This window comes from Telopea speciosissima, chromosome 9, assembly GCF_018873765.1.
Source record: "Telopea speciosissima isolate NSW1024214 ecotype Mountain lineage chromosome 9, Tspe_v1, whole genome shotgun sequence".
In the NCBI taxonomy this organism is placed as follows: Eukaryota; Viridiplantae; Streptophyta; class Magnoliopsida; order Proteales; family Proteaceae; genus Telopea; species Telopea speciosissima.
Genome location: NC_057924.1, coordinates 53,603,441 through 53,626,341, shown reverse-complemented (window position 1 = coordinate 53,626,341; position 22,901 = coordinate 53,603,441). Strand labels below are relative to the sequence as shown.

The following is a 22,901-nucleotide window of genomic DNA, read 5'->3' as shown; positions in this document are numbered from 1 at the left end:
TTTGCATCGATCTCTAAGGTACTATAGGTCCTTTTGTCTGCTGTGGATCATTGTCTTTTGGACTTGAAGTCAAGCATTTCCTGCAGTTGATCATGGATGATTGGATTATATGTTGGTTATAGGCAAGTGCCTCCTAGAAACATGAAAGAAATCAAGGATGCTACAGGTATTGGATTTTATAGAACCTTGTGGATTCTTTAGCAAAGTGTGGGCATTTGAGTGTTCCTATGTCTTTCTGAGGCTGATTCAAGCTTCAAAATTTGCAACTTAGCAGGTAGGTCGTGTCTGAATTTATGCATTGCTTTCCACCTTATTTCCTGGTCTTCTCCCCTCTGCAACAATGTTGCTGCTGATCAACGTTCTCCATGTTCCTTACCCATCATTGCTGTCAGCAATGTGGTTTGTCCAACTCTCTCTGTTTTTAAAAAATCTCCATTTTCTAACCGCTGCATGGAACTGTTATCTTTCATTGCACCTAGTAATTGGGACCCTTTTGGATCAATCCTTGGCATATCTAATTTTATTTGGTTCTGCTCTGCGCAAGCAACCGTTACCGGTTTGTTTAGCAGTTTTTATTGACACATCATATTTTTGTATAAACATTGGCGTTTTAGTATTAAGAAAGAAAAACACTGGCTTTTGGTAACAATAAAGAGAGACCAATCAAAGTAAATCTTGCCCTAGGTTATTCTCTTCAATGTGATAAGAAGGAAATGAGACCAATCTCAGAGAATAATATTTTTAGATTTGCTATCTGTTTATTTCGGCGAACTCTGCCAGTGTTTGCTGCCAGTCCCAAGCCCGGATAAAGGAGGAGGGTTGGTGTGTCAAGTAAGTTGATAGTCAACACCAAAGAAAATGCAGCCAAACTCTTTTAAATGGATTCTATAACATTAAATTATAAACGTTATGCTAGGGTGTTCCCCGAAAAAATAAAGGCAAAATTTCTTAGATCCATGAGATTAAAAAAATAATTACAAGATAAGTATATTTAAAATTTGTTTTACATCCACAAATATAGATTTTTAAAAGATTTGTTTAATCCCCAAATTTGTTATTACCTGTCCTGCCCATAAGAAAATAGAATTAAACTTCCTAAACTACCCTTTGACATAAGTTCTTTCCATAACTTAAGGCTTAGTAGCTTAACTGCTAAACTCATATCAGTTGCACAACTCGTTGGGTTTCCTCTTCTTCCCCTCTTCGTTCCCTCTTATCCGCTTATAGTCAGCAACATCATCAAAGCTTAAACAAATCTTAGAATTTGACAAACTCAAAATCTTACATTCGATAAGACTTAGCCTAAGCTTATCTCAATCACTTGTGCTAGTCTTTGCAAGTTTCTCGCCAAACAAAAAGAAGAAACCCAACAAATTGTGCAACTGATATGAGTTTATTGGTTAAAACAAATTTAAATATACTTATCTTGTAATTATTTTTTTAATCTCGTGGATCTAAGAAATTTCCCCAAAAATAAACAACGCGCTTCACTATGACCCTAGTGTAGTGAAAAGTGAACAAGGGTGCGCTAGGACGTCTCCTTTAAGCGATGCGACTGCGTCGGTGCCTAGATGCAGTGACAGATAGGCAAGGGTTCTCGCACCATGGATGGGTATGTGTAAAGAAACTAGTCCAAGAGTATAGAATTAGATTAGTATCTGGAACATTGTATCTTTAACAAGTAAGAGTCTAGAATTGAAAGATGTTGTGAGGAGAAGAAGGATTAATATAGCCTGTATTCAAAAGACTGGATGGAAGAATAAAAAAGCTAAAGAGTTGGACGACTTTAAACTTTCGTACACGGGGGATAAAAGTAATAGAAATGGAGTGGGTATAATAATTGATAAAGATTTAAAGAATAATGCGATGATGTTAAAAGATTCAGAGATAATGTCAATATAATTAGCGTTTACGCATCTCAAGTAAGGTTGAATGAAAGTAGTAAGTTACAATTTTGGGAACAAATGGATGGTTTAGTGCAAGGTTTTCATCAAAGAGAAAAGATTATTATAAGGGGTGATTTGAATGGACATGTTGGGAAAGATCGTAGAGGCTATGAAGGTGTACATTGAGGATATGGTTTTGGTGAGAGGAATGAAGAGAAGATCTCAATTTTAGATTTTGTTGTTGTTTATGATCTATACATTGTAAACACTTCCTTTAAAAAGATAGATGAACATTTAATTACCTTTTGAAAGTGAACATCATAGTAGCCAAATAGATTTCTTTCTAACTAAAAGGTCTGATAGATTGTTATGTAAGGACTGTAAAGTTATACCAGAGGAGAGCCTAATCATATAACATAGATTAGTGGTCATGGATATGTACCTCACTACACAGAGTCATAAAAAAATTGAGCTTATTTGCCCTAGGACAAGGTGGTGGAGCTTAAAAAGAGATACATTAAAATCATTTATTGATGAAGTGGTCATACAAAGAAAGTGGGTCTTTGAGGGAGACACTAATACGATGTGGAATGAGACCAGAGGTCTAACTGCCCCAGATCGACCAATACTGACCTTGTTCTCCTCAATGACTGAAAGGCTAAAAAGAGTTGCAGCTGAGTTCTCTTTTGCCTCGGGGTTCCTGTCTGAAGCACATGAATGAGGGGATTAATTGCTTCAGCATTTGCAATTAAAGTTTTGTTATTATCATTGATTGATAAGTTGAGAAGTGCTGTAACAGCATTCTCTTGTATCATTGTGTCTGTTGAGTGAAGCAAACCAACCAACAAGCTTATGGCCCCACAGTTTGCAATTATGATTCGATTATCCATATTGTGCTTAGCAAGAAGGCGAAGTTCAGCTGTGGCAACTCTTTGCACATCAACAGAACTACTGTTCAAGTCCTCAACCAACCTCCGAACTTGGGTTTCAATACCCGATAGATCAGACCTTGTGTCAATAGCCGGTGAAGAGACTATTCTCGGAACAAATCTCTCAGATGGTCGACGCCAAATTGTTTGGCTTCTAGATCGTATCTCAAACCGTGGTGAAAACTCAGGTTCTCTATGTGGTGCTGACGTAGCTGGACCTGGGGGCTCAGATGTCACCTCTCCAGAATTATCACTACTGTAATGGGCCATATCACTGGATAACCGTGATACCTCATTGGTATCCTTTGGTGTTCCTTGGGGACAATCTGCACTAGAAACTGTGCTTGATACAGAAGCACTACGATTATGACCCTGAAGCTGTTCGCCTGAACCACTTGCTTCAGGAAATTCTTTTCTTGATGCCACCAAAGGTTGAGCACCTAAAGCATGATTTCTCTCTCCTAAATTGTCCCCCCTATCTTCAGATCTCATTAGTGATATTCTGCCAACATCCAGTGCAAGTCCATTTCCAATTCCACCTTCAGATGCTGAACGGGGATGTGAAGGAGAAGTTCCCTCTATATGGGGTCCATTAGATGATAAAAAGCTCTTATTTGGTGAACCCATGGACCTAGTTGACTCTTGCGACCTTGCATGGTTGCTCCTGGTGGGAGAATGAACTGAATGTGGTGGGATTTGTGAGTCCCTGGCACCTGAATCAGCATGGGCAAGTAGAGTTGAGGGTTGGTTTAAGCTCATTGACTTCACAGGGTCAGGCAGTTTCACATTGTTTGACTCGCACCAATTTGCAATTAGAGCTTTGACAGTATAATTGGGGATTAGGTTAATATGGGCCAAAGTCTGGCGGGTTTTGGGACATACAATAAGACCAAGATCAAGCCACTTCCTGATGAAAGCCCGCTCATAGGTTTGTCCAGAGGCCACAATCACAGGATCTGTCATCAGCTCAAGAGAAAGAGGACAGCAGAAATCAGCAGGGATGGGGACAGGGTTAGTGCTCTGCGACTGTTTTATTTTTACTAGGCGGTCATGCATATGGATGACAAGAGCAATCATGTGATCTATGTCCTCAACCTCTCCATCCTTTTCAATTTGTTCAGCCTTTGCTTTGACCTTTTCAAGAGCCACAGCCTCCATTAGAAGTTCTTGGTTTGACGTCAAGCTTAAGGAGTCTGCAACCTTAACCAGGCTCTCTGAGCTTGGTACAGCTTTGTCCACTTGATCTTTAATAGCTTGTTTTATGATAACTGATGTCTGCTCACATCCTATACACCTGAGTTTCTGAATACAGTGCTGCAATTGATCATTCTCAGGGTCAGAATGGAGAAATAAAAAGCAGGACATATTTCATTATGGAACTCAAGATTTGCACACCGACACCCTAGTGATTATCTATCTCCTCAATCTGGGTACCAAAATCAGCAGAAGACATTTAGATTTTCCCACTTCCCTACAATTGCATCAGCTGGATGATCAAACAATGTGAAAATTGTCTTTCAAGACATCAATTACAGCATGCAGATTTTCTCTCCAAGAATTGTTGATATCAGTTATTTGTAGTTAAGATCATCCAACCGATGCTACTTATCGGGTAATAAAACATAGTACCATCAGTTACCAAGGTCTGAATTGCTGAGAGAATTCATCACCTTAAGGATGGATGTGAAGGGATAAACTAATTCCAAATTAAAAATTATGTTGGTACCTCAAGAGAAGCTGAACTCAAATCACCAGGGAGGTATTCACGCAAAGAGTTTAGAACCCGGAGAAGCTCCAGACCAGAAGCCTGAATCTTTGTTATAAATAATTCAATTTGCAACACCTGATAACAAATCCACTCAAAGGTAATTAGAAAATTCGCGATGTTTATAATTTTTTTTTAAAAAAATTTTAAAGGAAAAGGAATAAAAGTATACAAGTATAGAAATATTGAACCTACTTCAAGCCTCATTTAAATGTCCACAAATTCCAAAAAAAAAAAAAGCGCAAAATAGACCATTAGAATACTGGAAGAGCAAAGAGAATTTTCCATTTGGCCCAATAGAGTATATGCTATTGAGAATCAGGATTTACCTATCCATTATGTTATTAGAAATACACAATGTATTAGAGGTAACATCCATGAGATTCTCTTTGCTCTTTTTTTTTTTTTTTTTTTTGATAAATTAGTATCTCCTTTCAACTCCATATGTCTATGGCCACTGGGAGAAGTGTTGCTCCACCAGCCTCTAATGTGTCTTCTGATTGATTTCCCATCTAACCACTCAAAAAGGGGTTTGGGGGATGGAACTGCATAGATTCCAGTCATGGGATTGAAAAACTTCAAGTATCGATAATGACCAAAAGAAATGTTACTAACTAAAGAAGGAAAAGCATACAAAAACATAAACATTAGGCAGCTTAAGTTAACACCAGAATTCCATTGCTGCATGACCTAATAAAATTGTGACCGGTCTACCAGCCAGCCAGACAGCAATTTAAACCCAAGATACTCTATAAACCATAATTAAGATGATGATTGGATTAATTCCTGGAAATTGATCTCCACCAACAGCAAAAGGTAATGGCACACTGATGGAATCATAGTTCAAAAACTCGCCAAAATCTCGGTAAAATTTTGCTAATTTCGACATGTCCGAGACGAAACAAAAGGCAAAACTCAGAATCATCACTGTTTCGGTCAAAATTTCAGTGTTTCGCCAAAATTTCGACCTTGTGTCATGTCGTTTCGGAGAAACAACTTTTTCGCTTTACAAGAAGTCGACTGTCTCCCCCATTTTGCCTGTGGTAAGGAGAAAACCCCTTATTTTCTTGGATTTTGGCTACCTCACCTCATCAAACTGCTGGAATACACTGCTGGGAGTTGCCACATCACTCCACAGACATCGGTTCTTGTAAATTGGTGAAGATTTGGCCACATTCAACATATCCAGGTAATTAACTTCTTCTTAAATAAAAATTTTTGCAAAAAATATGATAAATACCTGAAAGTTGGTGATGAAATTTTATACGTCAAATACCGGAGCCCGATCTATTCCTCACAGTGTTGGAATTTTTTTCTACATATATATATATATAGAAAAAAATTCCAACACTATCTTTCATCTTTCTATTTATTCCTCATTTTCCATTTGTCTTTTTTAGTATATCTTTGTTTTCTCTATTTTGTTTTGTTTGGATCCATGTAGCCGACCCCATTAAGTTGGGATAACGCTTAGTTTGTTGTTGTTGTTGTTGTTGTTGTTGTATATATATATATAATTTTTCTGGCTTTATAAATGGATTTTTCTACAACAAAAATATGAACAAATTTAGGTTAATATCAACTGGATGGGGCTCAATTTTATATATGTTATAGACACTATTGGCCAATCCACAACCTCACAGAGTCAAAAAAAATTTCCCCCGGTAAATAATTAAATTTAATTTTTAGTTTTTAAATTTCAAAAATTCAGAAATAGTGAAAATAAGGAATAATGTTGTGTTGGTTTGAAAAATTATGAAAATAATTTCAGCGAGTTTTGAAGAGCTTATGAGGCTTATTATGCTGTAACAAAATTGCTTTTGTTGTTCTAGGCCGAATTTTTTTTTCAAAAATATATGTTTTAATTAAGAAAAAAAATATGAGGGTTAGGGGGAAAATAATGAGTAGCTACATAGTTGTTTTAGAGGTCTCAATTATGTGCCTTGGTTAATATAGCTTGTTTTCTTCATAAGTGGGCTCAATCGTCTACGTCATAGTTCATGGTATTAGCCATCTATGGCCTGGGGGGTCCACTTTGTAGCTTGTACTCATGTATTTGTAGATAGCATTGTATTGTTGGGACTTGGGTGTCTATGTGACATGTACTTTGCACTATTTCATAAATAATTAATCAATATTATGTTTCTTTATTCATGGGGCATAATTTACTTCTTGTACTTGTCTGTTCTGTCTTCTAGTACTAAAACAATGATAGAATAGGAAATATTACACAAGGTATACAATGGGGTTCGGCGTATACTTCCAACCGACGGTGCAAATCCAAACCACCACTTTATGTGTCTTTTCTTGCAATATAAATACATATGTTTATATAAGCTAAAATAAGGATTCCCTGAAGTATCAGAGCCTAATATGGCAGTTTGCGCTGCAATATGGCCAACTGAACAATGGTAAAAAATGCACTGTTTCGGAAAAATTTCGCCCATTTCAGTATATTTTGCTCATTTCGTTCTGACCGAAATGCGAGTTTTTGAACTACGGGTGGAACTAAGTGGGTAGGATTCAAGGAAAGCCAAGAGTTCACAAATGGATAAAGCGAATTCCCAAATGTTGATGGAAAAGCTTGAAAAAGAACTCTGGCACATAGCGGCTGCAAGGGAACTTGATACACATGATGATGACATGCACATGGCAAACAAGTTTATGCAATTGGTAGCTAATTTGTTGGCAATTAGTAGTCAGCAAGTAAGTTGTTCATTTATGCTTAAGCAGGACCAAGAATATTTTCCCAATGGAACAGCTCTATAAACACTAATTACAAGTTTATCTGACAAGAGACTGGCTCAACTCAGCTCTATCGACTCTCTTTCAATGGGTTGTCTTCTAATGCTATTAAAAGCTCCCCTCAGTGGGAGAAAATATAACAAACTGGAACCATCAAATCCAAGTTTCCAAAATGAATGTTTACTTCGAAAAAAAATTCTTGGAGTTGGAGCCTTATCATAATGATGCAGAATTGGTACATCGATTGGGTTTCAGACTGGGTCCATACCTGGCCCATATTATGGAATTATTTAATTCCAATTTCCCAGCCTATATTCTGCCCAAGGATAGCTATCGGCCAGCCTCTTTTTTTGTTTTTGTTTTGTGGGGGGGGGAGGGACAATATAGCTATCGATCTTGCTGATTTCACAGAGATATTCATTATAAGAGGACAGTTTGTGTGGGCCCACAGCCAGCTAGCTTGGAGATCAAGATTGAAGATGCCATGCGAGAGGAAGAGGCATGGAAGATCTTTTCTGCATGGTCCTATATTTTAGGGAAGACATAGTCCCTTGTGTGGGGGGTTTATTGATTAGTTTCTATTTTATAGGTTGTTTTATGTAATTAGTAGTTTCCTTTTTAAGGACTCTTTAGTTTGTTAATTATATTGGTATTGGAATACCATTTAAGTAGTTTCTACTTAGGATAAAGTTCGATTTGTGAGGCATTTCTTTCCACGCAAGGAGGGCACCTTTTATTTACTCGATTTGAAGTTTATAAATAAAGATAAAAGGCCGATACAGCCAAGTCAAGTTTGAAAAAAAAAAGAGTTTGGTTAAAACCATTAATGGCTGAGAGATACAGTTGGGACGGTGAGAGGCCCATGGGAGAGAATGAGAGACTCAATCCGGTTTATCCTTCTATCCTATCTTCTATTTTTCCTTTTTTTTTTATTTCAATCGATTTCATTGTATGATCTCCTACAAGTTCTGCAAGCGATTAAGGAGTATCAGCTGCAAATCTGAATCCAATCGATGGTGTACTTCAACTGTTAAACTTGCAAATAATTGATACAAAAGATTAGGGGTTACAGCTGGAAATTCTGATCGAGGTTCAACAAATCAAGTAAATGCAACTTTGTTATTGAGGGAGTGTTGCTGGACCATTAAAGCCATTAATCATCTTAGTCATTCATCAACTGTTGCCCAGTTTTTTAAGACCAAACCAGCATTAAACTTGGTTCAAGAAGATCCTGCATGGGGCTAGCTTGTTCGTGATCCAGCCTTACATACATAATTACTTGGGCTTGGTTACAATTCCCTTATTTGCATTTTGCCTCATCAGCTTCATCAAGCAAAAATCTTTTATGCAGACAAAACAGCATAGCAAAGTTGTCATCCACTAGTGGCACAACTGGAATGGTTAATATATATACAGCGTACACTACCAACCTAGGGTCTTAAGTCAAACTACCATTTTTGATGTGAGTTTTTAAAAATGAACGGTTCCACCATGTCTATAGGGCCTAAAATAGGCTGTCCTGCAAGTTTCATGACCTAATTAGGTCTATGGCCACCAAAACCAAGGGCCAAAATTTGACATAAAAAATGCACCAACTTGGCCGAGATCTCGCCGAGTTACCAAGACAACTCGGTTTTTTGGCTGACCAAACCAGCCTAGATACCAAGACCTTGAACCTTGAACTGGGGGATATTTGACTGTGAGTGATATCTAATTGTTATATGAACTTTTTTTATGATCTAAGGACTTTTTTAAATCAATGGCATTAAAATAAATAAGCAACTAATGTAGTCTTAGGTGGCAAAGAGACGAGCTAGGAGCCAAAAAGCTTCAGGATCTGCTATGAACAGGCAATCCGAATAGGGCAGAAATAGGTTTTAGGTCAAAATTAGGGTTAGGGTTTGAGGGTATGGTTATGCTAGGCAAGTGTAGGGGAGTCTATCAGTATTGGTCCAGTGATGGTTTGATGAGTGGAAGTGTAAGAATTTAAATGGCAGCTAGTTAGGGTTTCAGGTTTTTGAAAAAAATGGAAGCAATGGAATCTAGGGTTTAGAGATGGAATTAGGGCAGGGGGTTCAAGTCAAGTTCTCTAGGGGTAGAGAGTGACACTCGACCAAGGTTTTAGGGGCAGAAGATAGCTGGATGTTGCTGGAATAAGAAAATTAGGGTTTTGGGTTTTAATGGGAATCGATGGAAGTTAGGGTTTTAAGGATGGAAAGGGGGAAAGGTCTGGATCGAGTGGAGGGGATGTTGTGAGGATGTTGTGGCTTAAATTTGGATGGATTCTGATGGAGGGTTAGGTCTGTGAGTGACTTAGGTTTTGGGAAATTGAAGAAAATAAAAGGGGAAAATTAGGGTTGGGCTGTTGAAGGTTTAGAGGAAGAGATATTGGGTTGGGGATGGCTCAAACTTACTTGTAGATGCAGTGAACAATTGGCAGCAGCAGAACCTTGAGTAAAAATCGAATCTTGAAGAAGAGAACTTGAAGGGAAGCTTGTATGAACCACCAGGCTTCAAACCGCAAGGTGTCGATTGAATCACACACCAATCCCACCTTGCTTTGATCACCACAAAGCGGTCTTCACAAGGGAAGAGAAGCAAAAGCTTGCAAACAGAAGTTTTAATTTTCAAAAAGTGGAGAATGAGATGCTCCATGATTTCATAAACTTAAATAGGGCTAATCAGCCTTCCACCTACTCAGCCTAGGAGTCTAAAAGACCCCTAGTCGACTTAACTAAACCCACACTCCTCTTTAAATCGTGGGAGTGTGGTGTGGACTCAAAAAAAATTACATATTAATAAAAGGTGACTCAAGTCATTTAAATTGAACCACTGGTTCAACCAGGTTGGGCCAGTTCAATTTAAAAACATAAAAACATTTAAAAAAAACTAAGTATGGATCCACCACTAACACTACTACTTGGACAGCGGCTTCCTATTCTTCTTCTTGCAGATGTAATGCTTCAGCTCTCCCCAGCTTGAAAACATTCGTCTCTGACGAATGGATGGAGGACATATAACGATCATATAACTCTCAATCGAGCTTCTTAAAGTCATCGGCATGAATCCATGTGTTGTTTTGGCGTGGGCGACCTTTCCACTTGACAAGGAAAGCATGGAAATAACTGTCATCGAATTGTTTCCCCAAAAGCACCTCAAGAGGGCAGCGAGCATCCAAAACTCGGGTAGGCAGCTGATTAATAAGATAGGAGGCAACAAGAACAGCATGCCCCCAAAAACATGGAGGGACATTCATGGTAAACATGAGGGAGCAAGCAACCCCCAATAGGTGTCGGTTCTTCCTCTCTGCAACACCATTTTGAGCTAGTGTGTCAACATAGGATGTCCAGGTGTGTAATGCCATGAGAATTAGAGTAACTGCGAAAGCAGCTGTCCATGTACTCCTTTCCATTTTCGGTGTGAAAGATCTTCACACGGGCATCAAATTGAGTCTGAACCATCTAGTGAAAGAGTTGAAAGCATGTGAACACATCACTTTTTTTTTTTTGGTTAATTGGGAGCTTTACATATAGAGTTTGATAGAAGGGGGGGGGGGGGGATCGAACCAGGGAGGGGATAAGATACCAGCCAAGAGACTCGAACCCGAGACCTCTTGGTGAGCATGGGCATGAAACGCACCACGGCTCACCAACTGAGCTAAGCAATTGTTGGTAACACATCACTTTTCTTATGCATCAAATAAACCCAGGTAGTCCTACTAAAGCAATCTATGAAAGTAACAAACCACTGGTACCCATAATTTGACACACACCGGGTAGGGCCCCACACATCCGAGAGAATTACACCAAAAGGAAACAAACTTCTATTGTCTTAAAAACTAGATAAATTGTTCTAGTTTCCTTTGCAAAAGTGCAAGCATCACAAGAAAAATTATTGGGATTACAACTTTTAATTAAACTAGGAAATAAAGCAGACAGCACCCCAATAGACGGATGGCCAAGATGGCGATGCCATTACTGAGTTCAGAAAGAGCAGAATCCGAAGAACCAAAATTAGGAGCCTGAGAAGCCAAAGTGGATTTTTCTGAAGATGAGCCGTCAAGCACATAAAGACCACGAACCACCTTTCCACTACCAATCATACAACCCGTGTCCAAGTCCTGAAACAAACAATGAGTTGGAAAAAAGGTTCTTGTGCAATTCAAGTCTCTGGTGATACTACTAATAGACAAGAGATTAGTAGAAAAATTAGGAACAAGTAAAACAGATGAAAAACTCATAGAAGGCAAACATTGCACAGTCCCTTTCCAAGAGATGGAGGAAAGGGAACCATCAACAACACGGACTTTGGTATTACCAGGTAGAGGAGAGTAATTCAAAAAAATGGAGGGAAAACATGTCATGTGATCTGTTGCGCCGGAGTTAATTACCCAAGAGGTGGAATCAACAAAGGAGCAACTACCACTAAAGGAAATACCTGAACCAGAAATTTTGGTTAAGGATATTGCAGAGGCAGCCATAGATGTGGAAGAAGAAGCCGTAGGGTCCAGCCTGGTCATCAGATTACGAAGGTGCTTCATCTCCTCCTAGGAAAGAGGCCCGGACTGATCAGCAGATTGATCTTCAGAGGATACTTGGATGGCCCGGACGGTGTTAGAACAAGTGGAGCCACGCCAACGAGTATCTGCAGGACGCCCATTAAGTTTTCAACAGCGGTCCTTTGTATGTCGTTCTTTACCACAGTAATCACAATTGACCGGAGAGCTATCACTGCCCAGACGATCATTCCCAGTACCACGAGAAGTAGTCCCCCTTGTAGTAGTCTGGGAGCCAGACAAAAGAGCAAATCATTCTTGGGTAACAGGAAGAACCATGGTTGTCCGTCGACTGTCTTCAACAGCAACAATGGCATAGGCTTGTTCAAGTGTAGGAAGAGGATCGTGACTGAGCACTGTTGCCCGGATTTGATCAAGTTCAATGTTTAGTCCAGCAAGAAAATCAAAAACACGCAAGTCCTCTTCCCACTTCTGAAAGGCAGTAGTATCTACATCACAAATAGCAGTAAAAGTCCCATAAAAATCTAGTTGTTGCCACATGGTACACAACTTGGAATAATAGTGGGAAAAAGAATAACTCCAATTTGCTTGGTTGAATGAATTTTTTGGCGGAGTTCATACCGAGAAGCAGCATTGCCCACTTGGGAGTATGTATCTTTGGCTGTTTTCCAAATCTTCGCAGCCGTATCAAGGAGAAGATAACACCCAGCAATTTCTTGATCCATAGAGTTAACAAGGTATGACATAACAAGGAAGTTGGAAGTCACCCACTTGCCTTGTGCAGGACCAGCATCAGAAGGTTTGGCTACCATTCCTGTGATATAGCTAGAGAGACCAAGGGAACCAAGAGCGAAGAGGCAGGAGCGAGACCAGATCAGGTAATTGCTTCCATTTAATTTAATGGAGCTGGTAGGGAACGGAAGGAAATCGTGCTGAGTCGTGCCTTCGTGTCCAGAGGATGCAGTGGTAATATTAGGATCTTCTGGCATGACTGCTGGGTAGAAAAAACTCAATCAAAGAATCATCGGGGAAGAGAAAAAAACACAAAGGGTGTTTTTAATACATAGGAGACACGGACACCCCTTGGTGGGAGTTAACTCACCACCAAGGGTGAGAAAAAGAGGCGTGCAGCAGTGGTGGGGAAACCCTCCCACGAGGAAGAGAGGACCTCGAGAGGGCCTCGAAAAGGCGGAAAGGGGGTGGCTGAAGGGAGGCTGAAGGCCTGAGGGTGGCCGAGGGTGGTGGTAGGCGGAAGAGGGGTGGGGGTGAGGCGGAAGGTGGGTGGCGAAAGAGGAGTATTGGCGGTGGTGGAGGGGCTAGGTCACGATCGCGAGAAAGAGAAAGAGAAAGGGAGAGGAGAACTGAAAAATTATCTCCAGGATTCCCGGATGGATTCCCGCTCTAATGCAATGTGGAATTCTGTGAATACTGGCTTGTGAACAATGTGCTCACAGCCACTTTATTTATGATAGGAGGACGAACATTCCAGAACTAGTAAAAAGACAATAACACACCTCTAGTACAAAGACAATATTACCCTTGTACCCCATTACATCACTATGCTCTGAAAATATCAATTTGTTGTCATACCAAAAACTAGTTCAACACAAGAGAGAAAAATCTAGGATCCTACAGATTGAAATATCTAACAGAAATATTTGAAGTTTAAATGCCGAAAAAAAACCACAGGTTGCTATATTTTAAAGAGTAAAGGAGAGGGTTAAGCAAGAATATCCCACCCCACCCCACCCCCCAGCACAAAGGTTAACCAAGCTATCGTTGGTTACATCCATTTATATAAAAGAGAGAAAAATAAATAAAGACTTCTAATCATATTCTGAAACAGAATATTAAAGTTACTTTAACTCTATCCTACCACTCCATCAACAGGAATTTTATAATTTAAAAAAAAAAAAAAAAAAAAGAGGAAGAGAGAGAGAGAGAAAATACAAAAATAACTCAAATAGATAAGTCTCTATATCCTACACATAACTGCATCAGCACCTGCAAGCAAAAGAAGTACCTGTATTCTCTTCTGGTGTTCTCCAACTGGTGAGTAAATGCCGATGATCTTTTGCATTTCCTCTCATTATCTTCTACCGGTGACCAAAGAGTGAGTGTGTGAGGGAAAGACTCTTTTAAGCAAAATGAGATGAGTAAATTTTAATAGTTTTGGTAACTGTAACTGTATAAGTAAGTGGAGGGAGTTCGAATAGTTTGTTAACTGTAACAATATAGGACAAGTGAGTGGGTTTTATCATTTTACCCTTTGAAATGATAGACTTTTTTTTTTTTGGGTGAATAAGAAATTCATTACCAAGAAGAAAGGAAAATTACAGTGCCCTCAAAGGGGGAGCAACCCAAGAAAAAATAAAGAACCCCAGCATCAGGTTAGCTGGCTAGGGGAATCAAAGGAGACAGAAGTAAGGCCCCAGGAAACAACAATAAGCCTGTTCCTTGGGGTGTTAGAACAAACAGAGGGAGGAGCAGCCGAAAACTTCGCCCGAATATCGAAGGAGATGGAATCCCAAATCTGCTGGTAGGTTCTAGAGTTTGAGGTCCATTTCCTGATATTACGCTCCATCCAAATTTGGTTTAGGGTAGCACAAAAAGCAAGCTTTCCAACAGTGTCACACACCGATCGGCCCCCAAAAGTCATATCAATCCAAATCCATTCCCTAGAGAAAGGGAGGATTCTCCTAGGGGCTGGCCAGCATTTTTGGAGAATGCCTTTCCAGATTGCTGCCGCAGTTGGGCATTCGAAGAAGAGGTGGTCAGTGTCTTCCACATTGTTCCAACATAGGCAGCAAGAGGAGGAGACAGGACTGTGGCGATGCTGCAGGAAGGCCTGAGTAGGAAGGCAGTGGTTGAAGATCCTCCAAGCCGTGAAACAGTGTCTAGGAATGTGGTGCTTGAACCAAAGCAGCTTTCTCCAGGGGGCGAGGGGGCCCTTGTGCCGAATGAGATCCCAGGCTGATTTAGAGGAGAAGATAGCAGGGTTGCTTGCCAACCAGTTAACACAGTCCTGGCTGCCAATAGGCCTTCTGGAGATGGAAGAGAGATCATTCCAGATGCTTGCAAGGACCGTAGAGGAAGTAGCAGGAGGAGCCCAGCTAGAGTGATCAAGGATGTCAACCACCAAAGAGAGCCTGTGAAGACCTGAAGTGTAAATGATCCTAGGAGTGACCAGGGGAAGAAGGAGACCCTTTGGATGCCAGTGATCCAGCCAAAGATAGGTCGATAGTCCATCCCCAATCTGAGTTTTGATAACATGGCTGACCAAGTGTCGAGAATCTAACATTTTGCACCAAACCCAAGAAGAATCACTCGACGTAGAAGCCGTCCAAATGGAGTCATGCCTAAGGGGCCCCGAGTAGATCCAGTCAACCCAAATGCTCTTGTGCCTTGAAGCAATTTTCCAGATTAATTTGGAGATGCCGGCTAAGTTCACTTCCTTAATTCTTCTACTGCCCAAGCCACCTTCTTTCTTCGGCAGGCACACAGCAGCCCAAGGAAGGGGACGCAGGAATCTAGAAGTATCACTACCCTTCCAAGGAAAGGCAGCCAGAAGAGATTCCAAGGATTTTATAGCAGCTTGAGGTAGCCCATATATACCAGACCAGTAAATATAAGATGATTCTAAAACTGATCTGATAAGAACTAGTCTGCCCGCATAAGAGAGTAACTTGCCTTTCCATAACTCAAGCCTTTTCCGGATGAGGTCGAGCATAGGAGTGCAATGATGATGGCTGAAAGCCCGCGGGACCAAAGGAAGACCCAAATACTTGGTCGGAGATGGCCTTCTTGGAAACCAGACCTATTCAACAAAGTAGCCTTAAACGCTCGAGACCCCGCAAAGAACAGGAGAGACTTAGAAGGGTTGATGCGAAGACCCGATAACTCACGGAAGTGCTGCAAGCAAAGCATAATGGAGTCCAGGGAGGCAAGGGAAGCCTTAGAGAAGATCATTAGGTCATCCGCAAAGGCCAAGTGAGACAAGTTGAGAGCTTTACCCTTGGACATGGAAGTGATGAGCTGTTGATCAGTGCTAATTTGAATTTCCCTGGATAGAGCTTCCAAAGCCAAGGTAAACAAATAAGGAGATAGGGGGCAGCCTTGTCTTATTCCCACAGAAGCATCAAAGTAACCAGCAGGACTGCCGTTGACAAGAACCGAGAACTTTGTGGAAGAGATACAAGCCTTCACCCAGTTAACAAAATTAGAGGGGAATCCCATCTTGGTCATCACTTGACAGATATAATCCCACCTTAAGGAATCGAAGGCCTTGTGAATGTCTATCTTCAGGAGGATGGAGGGGGCATGACTTTTCCTCTCAAAGCCTCTAACAATGTCATGATAGATAAGGATGTTGTCCGAGATGTGCCTTCCAGGGATGAAAGCCGATTGATTGTCATTGACTAGAATATCCACCACACTGTTGAGGCGCCTGGCAAGGATCTTAGCAATGAATTTGTACATGAGGTTGCAGAGGGCTATGGGCCTGAAGTCATTCATAGCTGAAGCTCCTTCCTGTTTAGGGATAAGGCAAAGGAAGGTGTGGTTGATTCCTTTGACCTGATAAGGGTTATAGAAGAAGCTGACAATAGCTGCAATGAGATCCTGCTTGATTATATCCCAGGTAGCTAGGAAAAAACCCATACTGAAGCCATCTGGGCCAGGAGCACCCGAAACCTTAGGGGAATGAATGGCAGCCACAATCTCATCTTCATTAGGAATGGAGCTCAAGGAATCAAGGAGAGCCGAAGGAATGAATTTGTTGAGAAGTCCATTCGGGATGGGAGGAGAGGGCACCTGAGGGTTGGAGAAGATATCCTTAAAATGCTGAACAGCTATGTCTTTGATGCCATTCACAATGGAGACCATAGAACCATCCTGGGCAGTAACGTGAACAATGGAGTTAGCATTAATCTTGGCCTTCATAGATCTATGGAAGTAGGCTGAGTTAGAGTCTCCCAACTCTAACCACTTGATTCTGAATTTTTGCTTCAGGAAGCTCTCTTCTTGAGCAAGTAAGGAGGAGAGCTCAAGAGAAAGAGCTTTCTCTTCAAAAGCTAAGTCTTCATTGCAGTGATCCGATTGCAGCCTAACCTGAATAGAGCCAATTCTGTCCTTGCAATCCAAGACCTGCTGAGATATGTTACCAAAAGTGGAGGCATTCCAATCCTTGAGAGCAGCCTTGACATTTTTGAGCTTTCTGGAGAAGTCAATGAGAGGGGAGGTGTAAGTAAAGAGAGGTTTTTCCCAAGCTTGGAGGACAGTGGCTGAAAAGGAGGGGTGAGAGGACCACATGTCAAAGTATTTGAAGGGTTTGGGGCCAAAGGAAGTGGAAGGCTGGATAGTGAGGGAGATGGGGGAGTGGTCAGAGATGTCGGGATTGTCAAAGTTAGCATGGGAGGCAGGAAAGGCTGAGAGCCAATCTTCATTTACCAATACCCTGTCCAGCTTGCAGGAAACTCTAGAAGAACCTGCTCTTTTGTTGCACCAAGTAAGAGGGAACCCAGTCCATCTAAGATCATTAACACCCAAGTCCTCAATACAATCATTGAAAGAGTTGATAGCTTCCAAGTCCAAATGACCACCTCCAATTTTTCATGGCCGAATCTTATCACATTGAAGTCACCTCCTAAACCCCAAGGGTGAGAGCCAAGCTGCCTAGCAATGGAAGAAAGAACAGACCACAAAGGGATTGGAATGATAGACTTATTCAACATGCGGAGAGTTATTTAGGGAAACAACAAAATGTGTTGGGCTTCATCCGTGAAAATAGGAAGGTTTTCTTTAATATATTAGTATAGATTTTAAATAGCAGCCTAAGTACCACCCTAACCTTACTGAAACTGTGACTCAAAAGCTGCTGCATTTAGACATCCCCTAATCAATAATGCCATACAAAAGGGCTCTTTCTTGGACTGGAGATGATGCCCCACACAAGTGATGGCATCATTTATATCATCTAATAAGAATTACCCTTTTCGAATTTGAACAACCAAAATCATGTCAATATTGACTGCAAAAAGATATGTTTACGTTAAACTACAAAATGATCCTAAGAATACAGCAAGCCAGATTCTATTTTATGCATAAATAGGTTACCTTTACATTATCGACTGCATCAAGCAATGTGATGTATCAAAAGGTCAGGATCAACAACCAGTTTTATTTTGTCACAATCAATTACATGAAAAAATTTGGATAGTGCATCAGCAAAAGCAATTCATCACACCGAATAAAACTGGCAAATTTCCAACTATTTCTCACAAAGAATCTCTTCTTATTATCCTTAAAAAGCACAATGAACTATCAGAAAAGAAATAGTTTAACATACAAAATAAACTTTACTCGTCATTGGATGCCAGCTTTCAACAAGCTCCCTAGCTTCATCAACAAACCCATCCAACGCTTCAAATTCATTTTGCAGTTGTTCATTTGAAGCTACTTCAGAATCAATTATTGCATCAAGCAATGGCCTCAACAGCTTCAATAGCTCATCCAACTTTTGGTAATACTTCTGAACCAGTTCAGAGTTTATGTTGTCACAAGAAGATAACTGACTGAACCGAGAGATACTGTTGAGGAGAGCTTTTATCAATGATATCTCCATCAAACCTGTTTCAAGAGCACAATCAAATCCTCCAGTAACTGAAAACAAATAAGCTCTAATTTCCTGAACATTGATCCAGATGTCATTTGAAATATGGTTTCAAGACAAACATGTACCAAGATAATAGAGCAACTTAGAGACAAATGATAAACAAAAAAAATTAAAGCCAAAACAATAGCACGGCTGTCATAGTGCAGAGAGGAGTTATTACTAAAACAATATGCAGCACACTCAACAAAAGGAGAAGAAGAAGAAGAGAGATTAATGTTCTTTCTATTTGGAATTGCTCCGTTATCAACTTATCATCCTAGAGTTGCAAGAACCATTTTCAATTTTATCACCACAGAATAGGAGGACTGAATAAGCCTTTGATGAACCTAAACTTGGGCAGGATCTAGTGATTATGTGGGAATAAAGTCTCTAGCCCCTAAAGTTTCATCCAACTTCATTGAAACCATGCTTTTCCCCCAACCACCAACCCAGCAAAAACCCAATCCTAATTGCAATATTGAAAACCTAATTTTTGCAAACCCTAGTGTTACATCCCTACTTTTCTGCAACCAGCAGCTGTTTTCCTTTTTTTTCTTTTTCTTCTTGGTCCCCCCTCTTGGACTACTACTTAGTTTGGCTGGTGCTAACATCAATTGCTCATTTACACAAGAAATTCCGAGGAACCCTAATTCTACATAACTTTAGGATATTCCTTGGCTGTCCTACATCAATCCTATTTCAATGTTTAAGAAATGCTGGTCTACAATTGAAAAAGAACTTCATTCTAATTGAGAAGAAGAAGAAGAAGAAGAGAGATTAATGTTCTTCTTTCTATTTGGAATTGCTCAGTTATCAACTTATCATCCTAGAATTGCAAGAACCATTTTCAATTTTATCACCACAGAATAGGAGGATAGAATACGCCTTTGATGAACCTAAACTTGGGCAGGATCTAGTGATTACGTGGGAATAAAGTCTCTAGCCCCTAAAAGTTTCATCCAACTTCATTGAAACCATGCTTTTCCACCAACCACCAGCCCAGCAATACTCCAATCCTAATTGCAATATTGCAAACCTAATTTTTGCAAATCCTAGTGTTACAACCCTACTTTTCTGCAGCCAGCAGCTGTTTTCCTTTTCTTTTGTTTTCCTTCTTTTTCCCCCCTCTTGGCCTACTACTTAGTTTGGCTGGTGCTAACATCAATTGCACTCGTTTACACAAGAAATTCCAAGGAACCCTAATTCTACATCAACTTTAGGATATTCCTTGGCTGTCCTACATCAATCCTATTTCAATGTTTAAGAAATGCTGGTCTACAATTGAAAAGAACTTCATGGAAGTGATGCTTCAGTTTCCATGAAAAAGGCTACAAATATGAATTACAACTTCTGTAACATTTTCTCTGAAGTTTAATAGAGCTATAGACATCACGATCTTTAGGCCTGTAATTATTGTGGGACGTATTGATTATGATGTAATGGCATCAAAGGAAAGAAAGGCACTCAGGTTTGTGATCTAGTTACACTCCAAGGGACAGTTGTAAATGAAGATAAATCTTGGACCAAGTACTTCCTGCAATGAAACTACCAACACAAAAATGAGAGAAAGAAATGTCTGCAAGATTGATACCAAGAAAGCCCTGGAATTTAGCGTAGGTCTCCAATAACTAGCTTTTGTTTTTTTTTTTTTTTTTGGGGGGGATGTTTGGAAAAAGAAGAAAATTTTATTAAAAGAAGGAGAAGAAACAAAACAACATAACTTTATAAACAAATAGCCGGAGGCCACAACAACAGGAAAAACAACCTTCCAAGAGCTGCACCTAAACAACTAATTCTGGGACACAACAGGCCACTGCCATCTGTATTTTAAGGAGAATAATTCAAAAGTGAATGAGAAATAACAAGAAGAAAGCATTCACACTAACATAAACTTTCTTCACGACCTGCAGAGAAAAAGTCTTGATATACTATAAAAATAAGATGAAATGGCAATAGGGCAGCTGGCGTGCTTGTGAAATGAAGCAGAAGTCCATTTCCATTTCAAGTAAAGACTAGGTATTCCTGACACAGGGTTGTCAAGTTATATGAAACCAATAAGACAAGACAACCACAACAGATAAACCAGCAAGCTCTAATAAAAGAAGGATTAAAACGATGAAAACCCAAAGGATATGCAACACATAGGATTTAACGTCAATCTTTTGATATGAGGAATCAAACAGACGGCACTACCATTGGAGACTATGCATACCAGTAAAACAAGAGAAATGCCCACTTGAACTATTGTATGAGGTATCATATTCATATAAAAATTATTTAAAAAAAAAAAAAAAAAGCAAACAGAAGAAGCATACTTCTGCGGTCTGCCGTACAAGAACACCTACAATAGCCCAAAGTTATGTCAACAAAAAAACAAGTATAATTTGGGAATAATGTAAAGGACGACTTCCTTTCCCTTCTTCAGTCTGGGAAAGAACAAAGTTCTTAATCCTGTTATCTGGAGGAAGCTTAACAAACAAAAACCTAAACTTTAAATTTCATGACATCAAACAAAACAAGATGAATCAAAACCGTCCCATCGAGTGCAGTTTAACAACCCAATATCCAAACGTGATCAAAACCCAAACAATAAACATCCCATGCAGATAAAATTCATACATCAATCATTCAAGAAATAAAATTCGACAGCTCAAAAAAAAAAATCGATGAAAAAAATGTACCTCTTCTACTATAAACCTTCTCCAACTTCAGAGTTCAGATACCAAACCAATCTTTCTTACATTGCTGCTCCTCCAATCACCAAATCAATCCTTATCGATCAAAGAAACCGTTTCAACCCACCATCCACAAAACCCATATGCCAAGACCATCAAGAAATCAAACCCAAGTGCATAATTGCAGAAACTTGAATTCTGTAACCGGTTTCCCGCAGAACCCCAATACCAAAACAAGCTATTCACTATTTACATGCCCCGAAACAAATCACCAAATAAGCCTTTTGGGACACTGGAGCTGCAAACCCGATCTGGTATTCGACTTCTCCGATGAAGTGACGAAATTCGAAAAGAATTGAAGCAATTATGTGCAGAGCAGAAAAGGGTCAAAACTCCGACATCTCTAAAATGATGGGAGGCAGCAGGAGAGAGAGAGAATAAGAAAAAGGATATTTTCTCTCTCTCACACACGTAGACTCCGGGCGTCTTCCTCATCCCTTTGTTACTTTTACTCCGAACGTGACCGTTTCAATTTTCAACCTAATAAAAATTAAATAGAGCAAATTATAATAATTAAAATGATTATATTACAATTAAGGCAATTAATTACCCCTCTCTCTAAGTTTCCCACACCAGCATTTTTTTTTTTTTTTTTTTTTAGGTACACCACACCAGCATTTTGGACTGTGAGTTAAGACAAATATGCACTTACCGGATAAATTCAATGATTTACTTCAATATCTCAATCTTATCATTTGAGGTTTCAACATCATAATTCTTTCTCATATTTTAACAACAAATCATTAGACGGGAGAAGAGAATAGAAAATGGTGTATGGTGAGTATTTTGGACTGTGAGTTATTAAACGTGATTCGCTAAATCTACTTAGATAAGAAAAAGAATTACAAAATGCGTAATTTTACAAGACAAAGTAAGTGTAAAGAAAAAAAATTTCACTTGTTTGTTATAATCAGATATCATGCCAACAATGCATGATGATTTTAGTTCATAAATAATGCATGCCTTTTAATAATAAATTAATGAAAATTGACATGCATCTTATCAAGGTAATTGTTTATTTGGTGAATTAAAATAAATAATTACTAAAACAAAATCACAGATAATACACCATCATCCACATGACTTTGATAATTTTTTTCTTCGAACTTGCACAGCTAAAAGGTCGCTTTGTCTTGGTATGAGAGAGAGAGAGAAAATTTTCCAAATGTTCACCTTATTGCAACCCTTATGGTTATTATGGGTGTATTATTATTACCAATCCATAAAAAAATCATAATTCTTAAACGGGTGAACTGTAAGAAGTTGTATCCTTCTTTTAATTGTATATTGTCTTATTGCTAACATTTTAATGTAATATGTAATAAAAAAGTAAAATAGATTTTAAAAAAATAAAAATCTATTTAATGTAATATATATATATATATGAAATGATAGGATTTACCCTCATTGGGGGAAATTTGTTATCTTAAAATGGCAAAAAATAATGTTATAACTTTTTAAGTCTTAGAGCCCGTTTGGTAACACTTCTGTTCCAGAACAGGTGTTTTTTATCTTTATCATTTTTTCTATTTCTGTGCTGGAAACATGTTTCTGGGCTCTAAAATGATGTTTGATAAACTTGTTCCAGAAACGTTTAAAGAACAGAAAAACAACACAAATCCGTTTGGTAAAATCTGTTATGAAACACATTTTACCAAATTAATGAATTATTA

General features: G+C 39.3%; 1 pseudogene; it reads right to left on the bottom strand.

Moving 5' to 3' along the window:
- Nucleotides 1–13: 13 nt before the first annotated feature.
- On the bottom strand, nt 14–21,619 carry LOC122639091 (annotated as a pseudogene).
- Nucleotides 21,620–22,901: the final 1,282 nt, after the last annotated feature.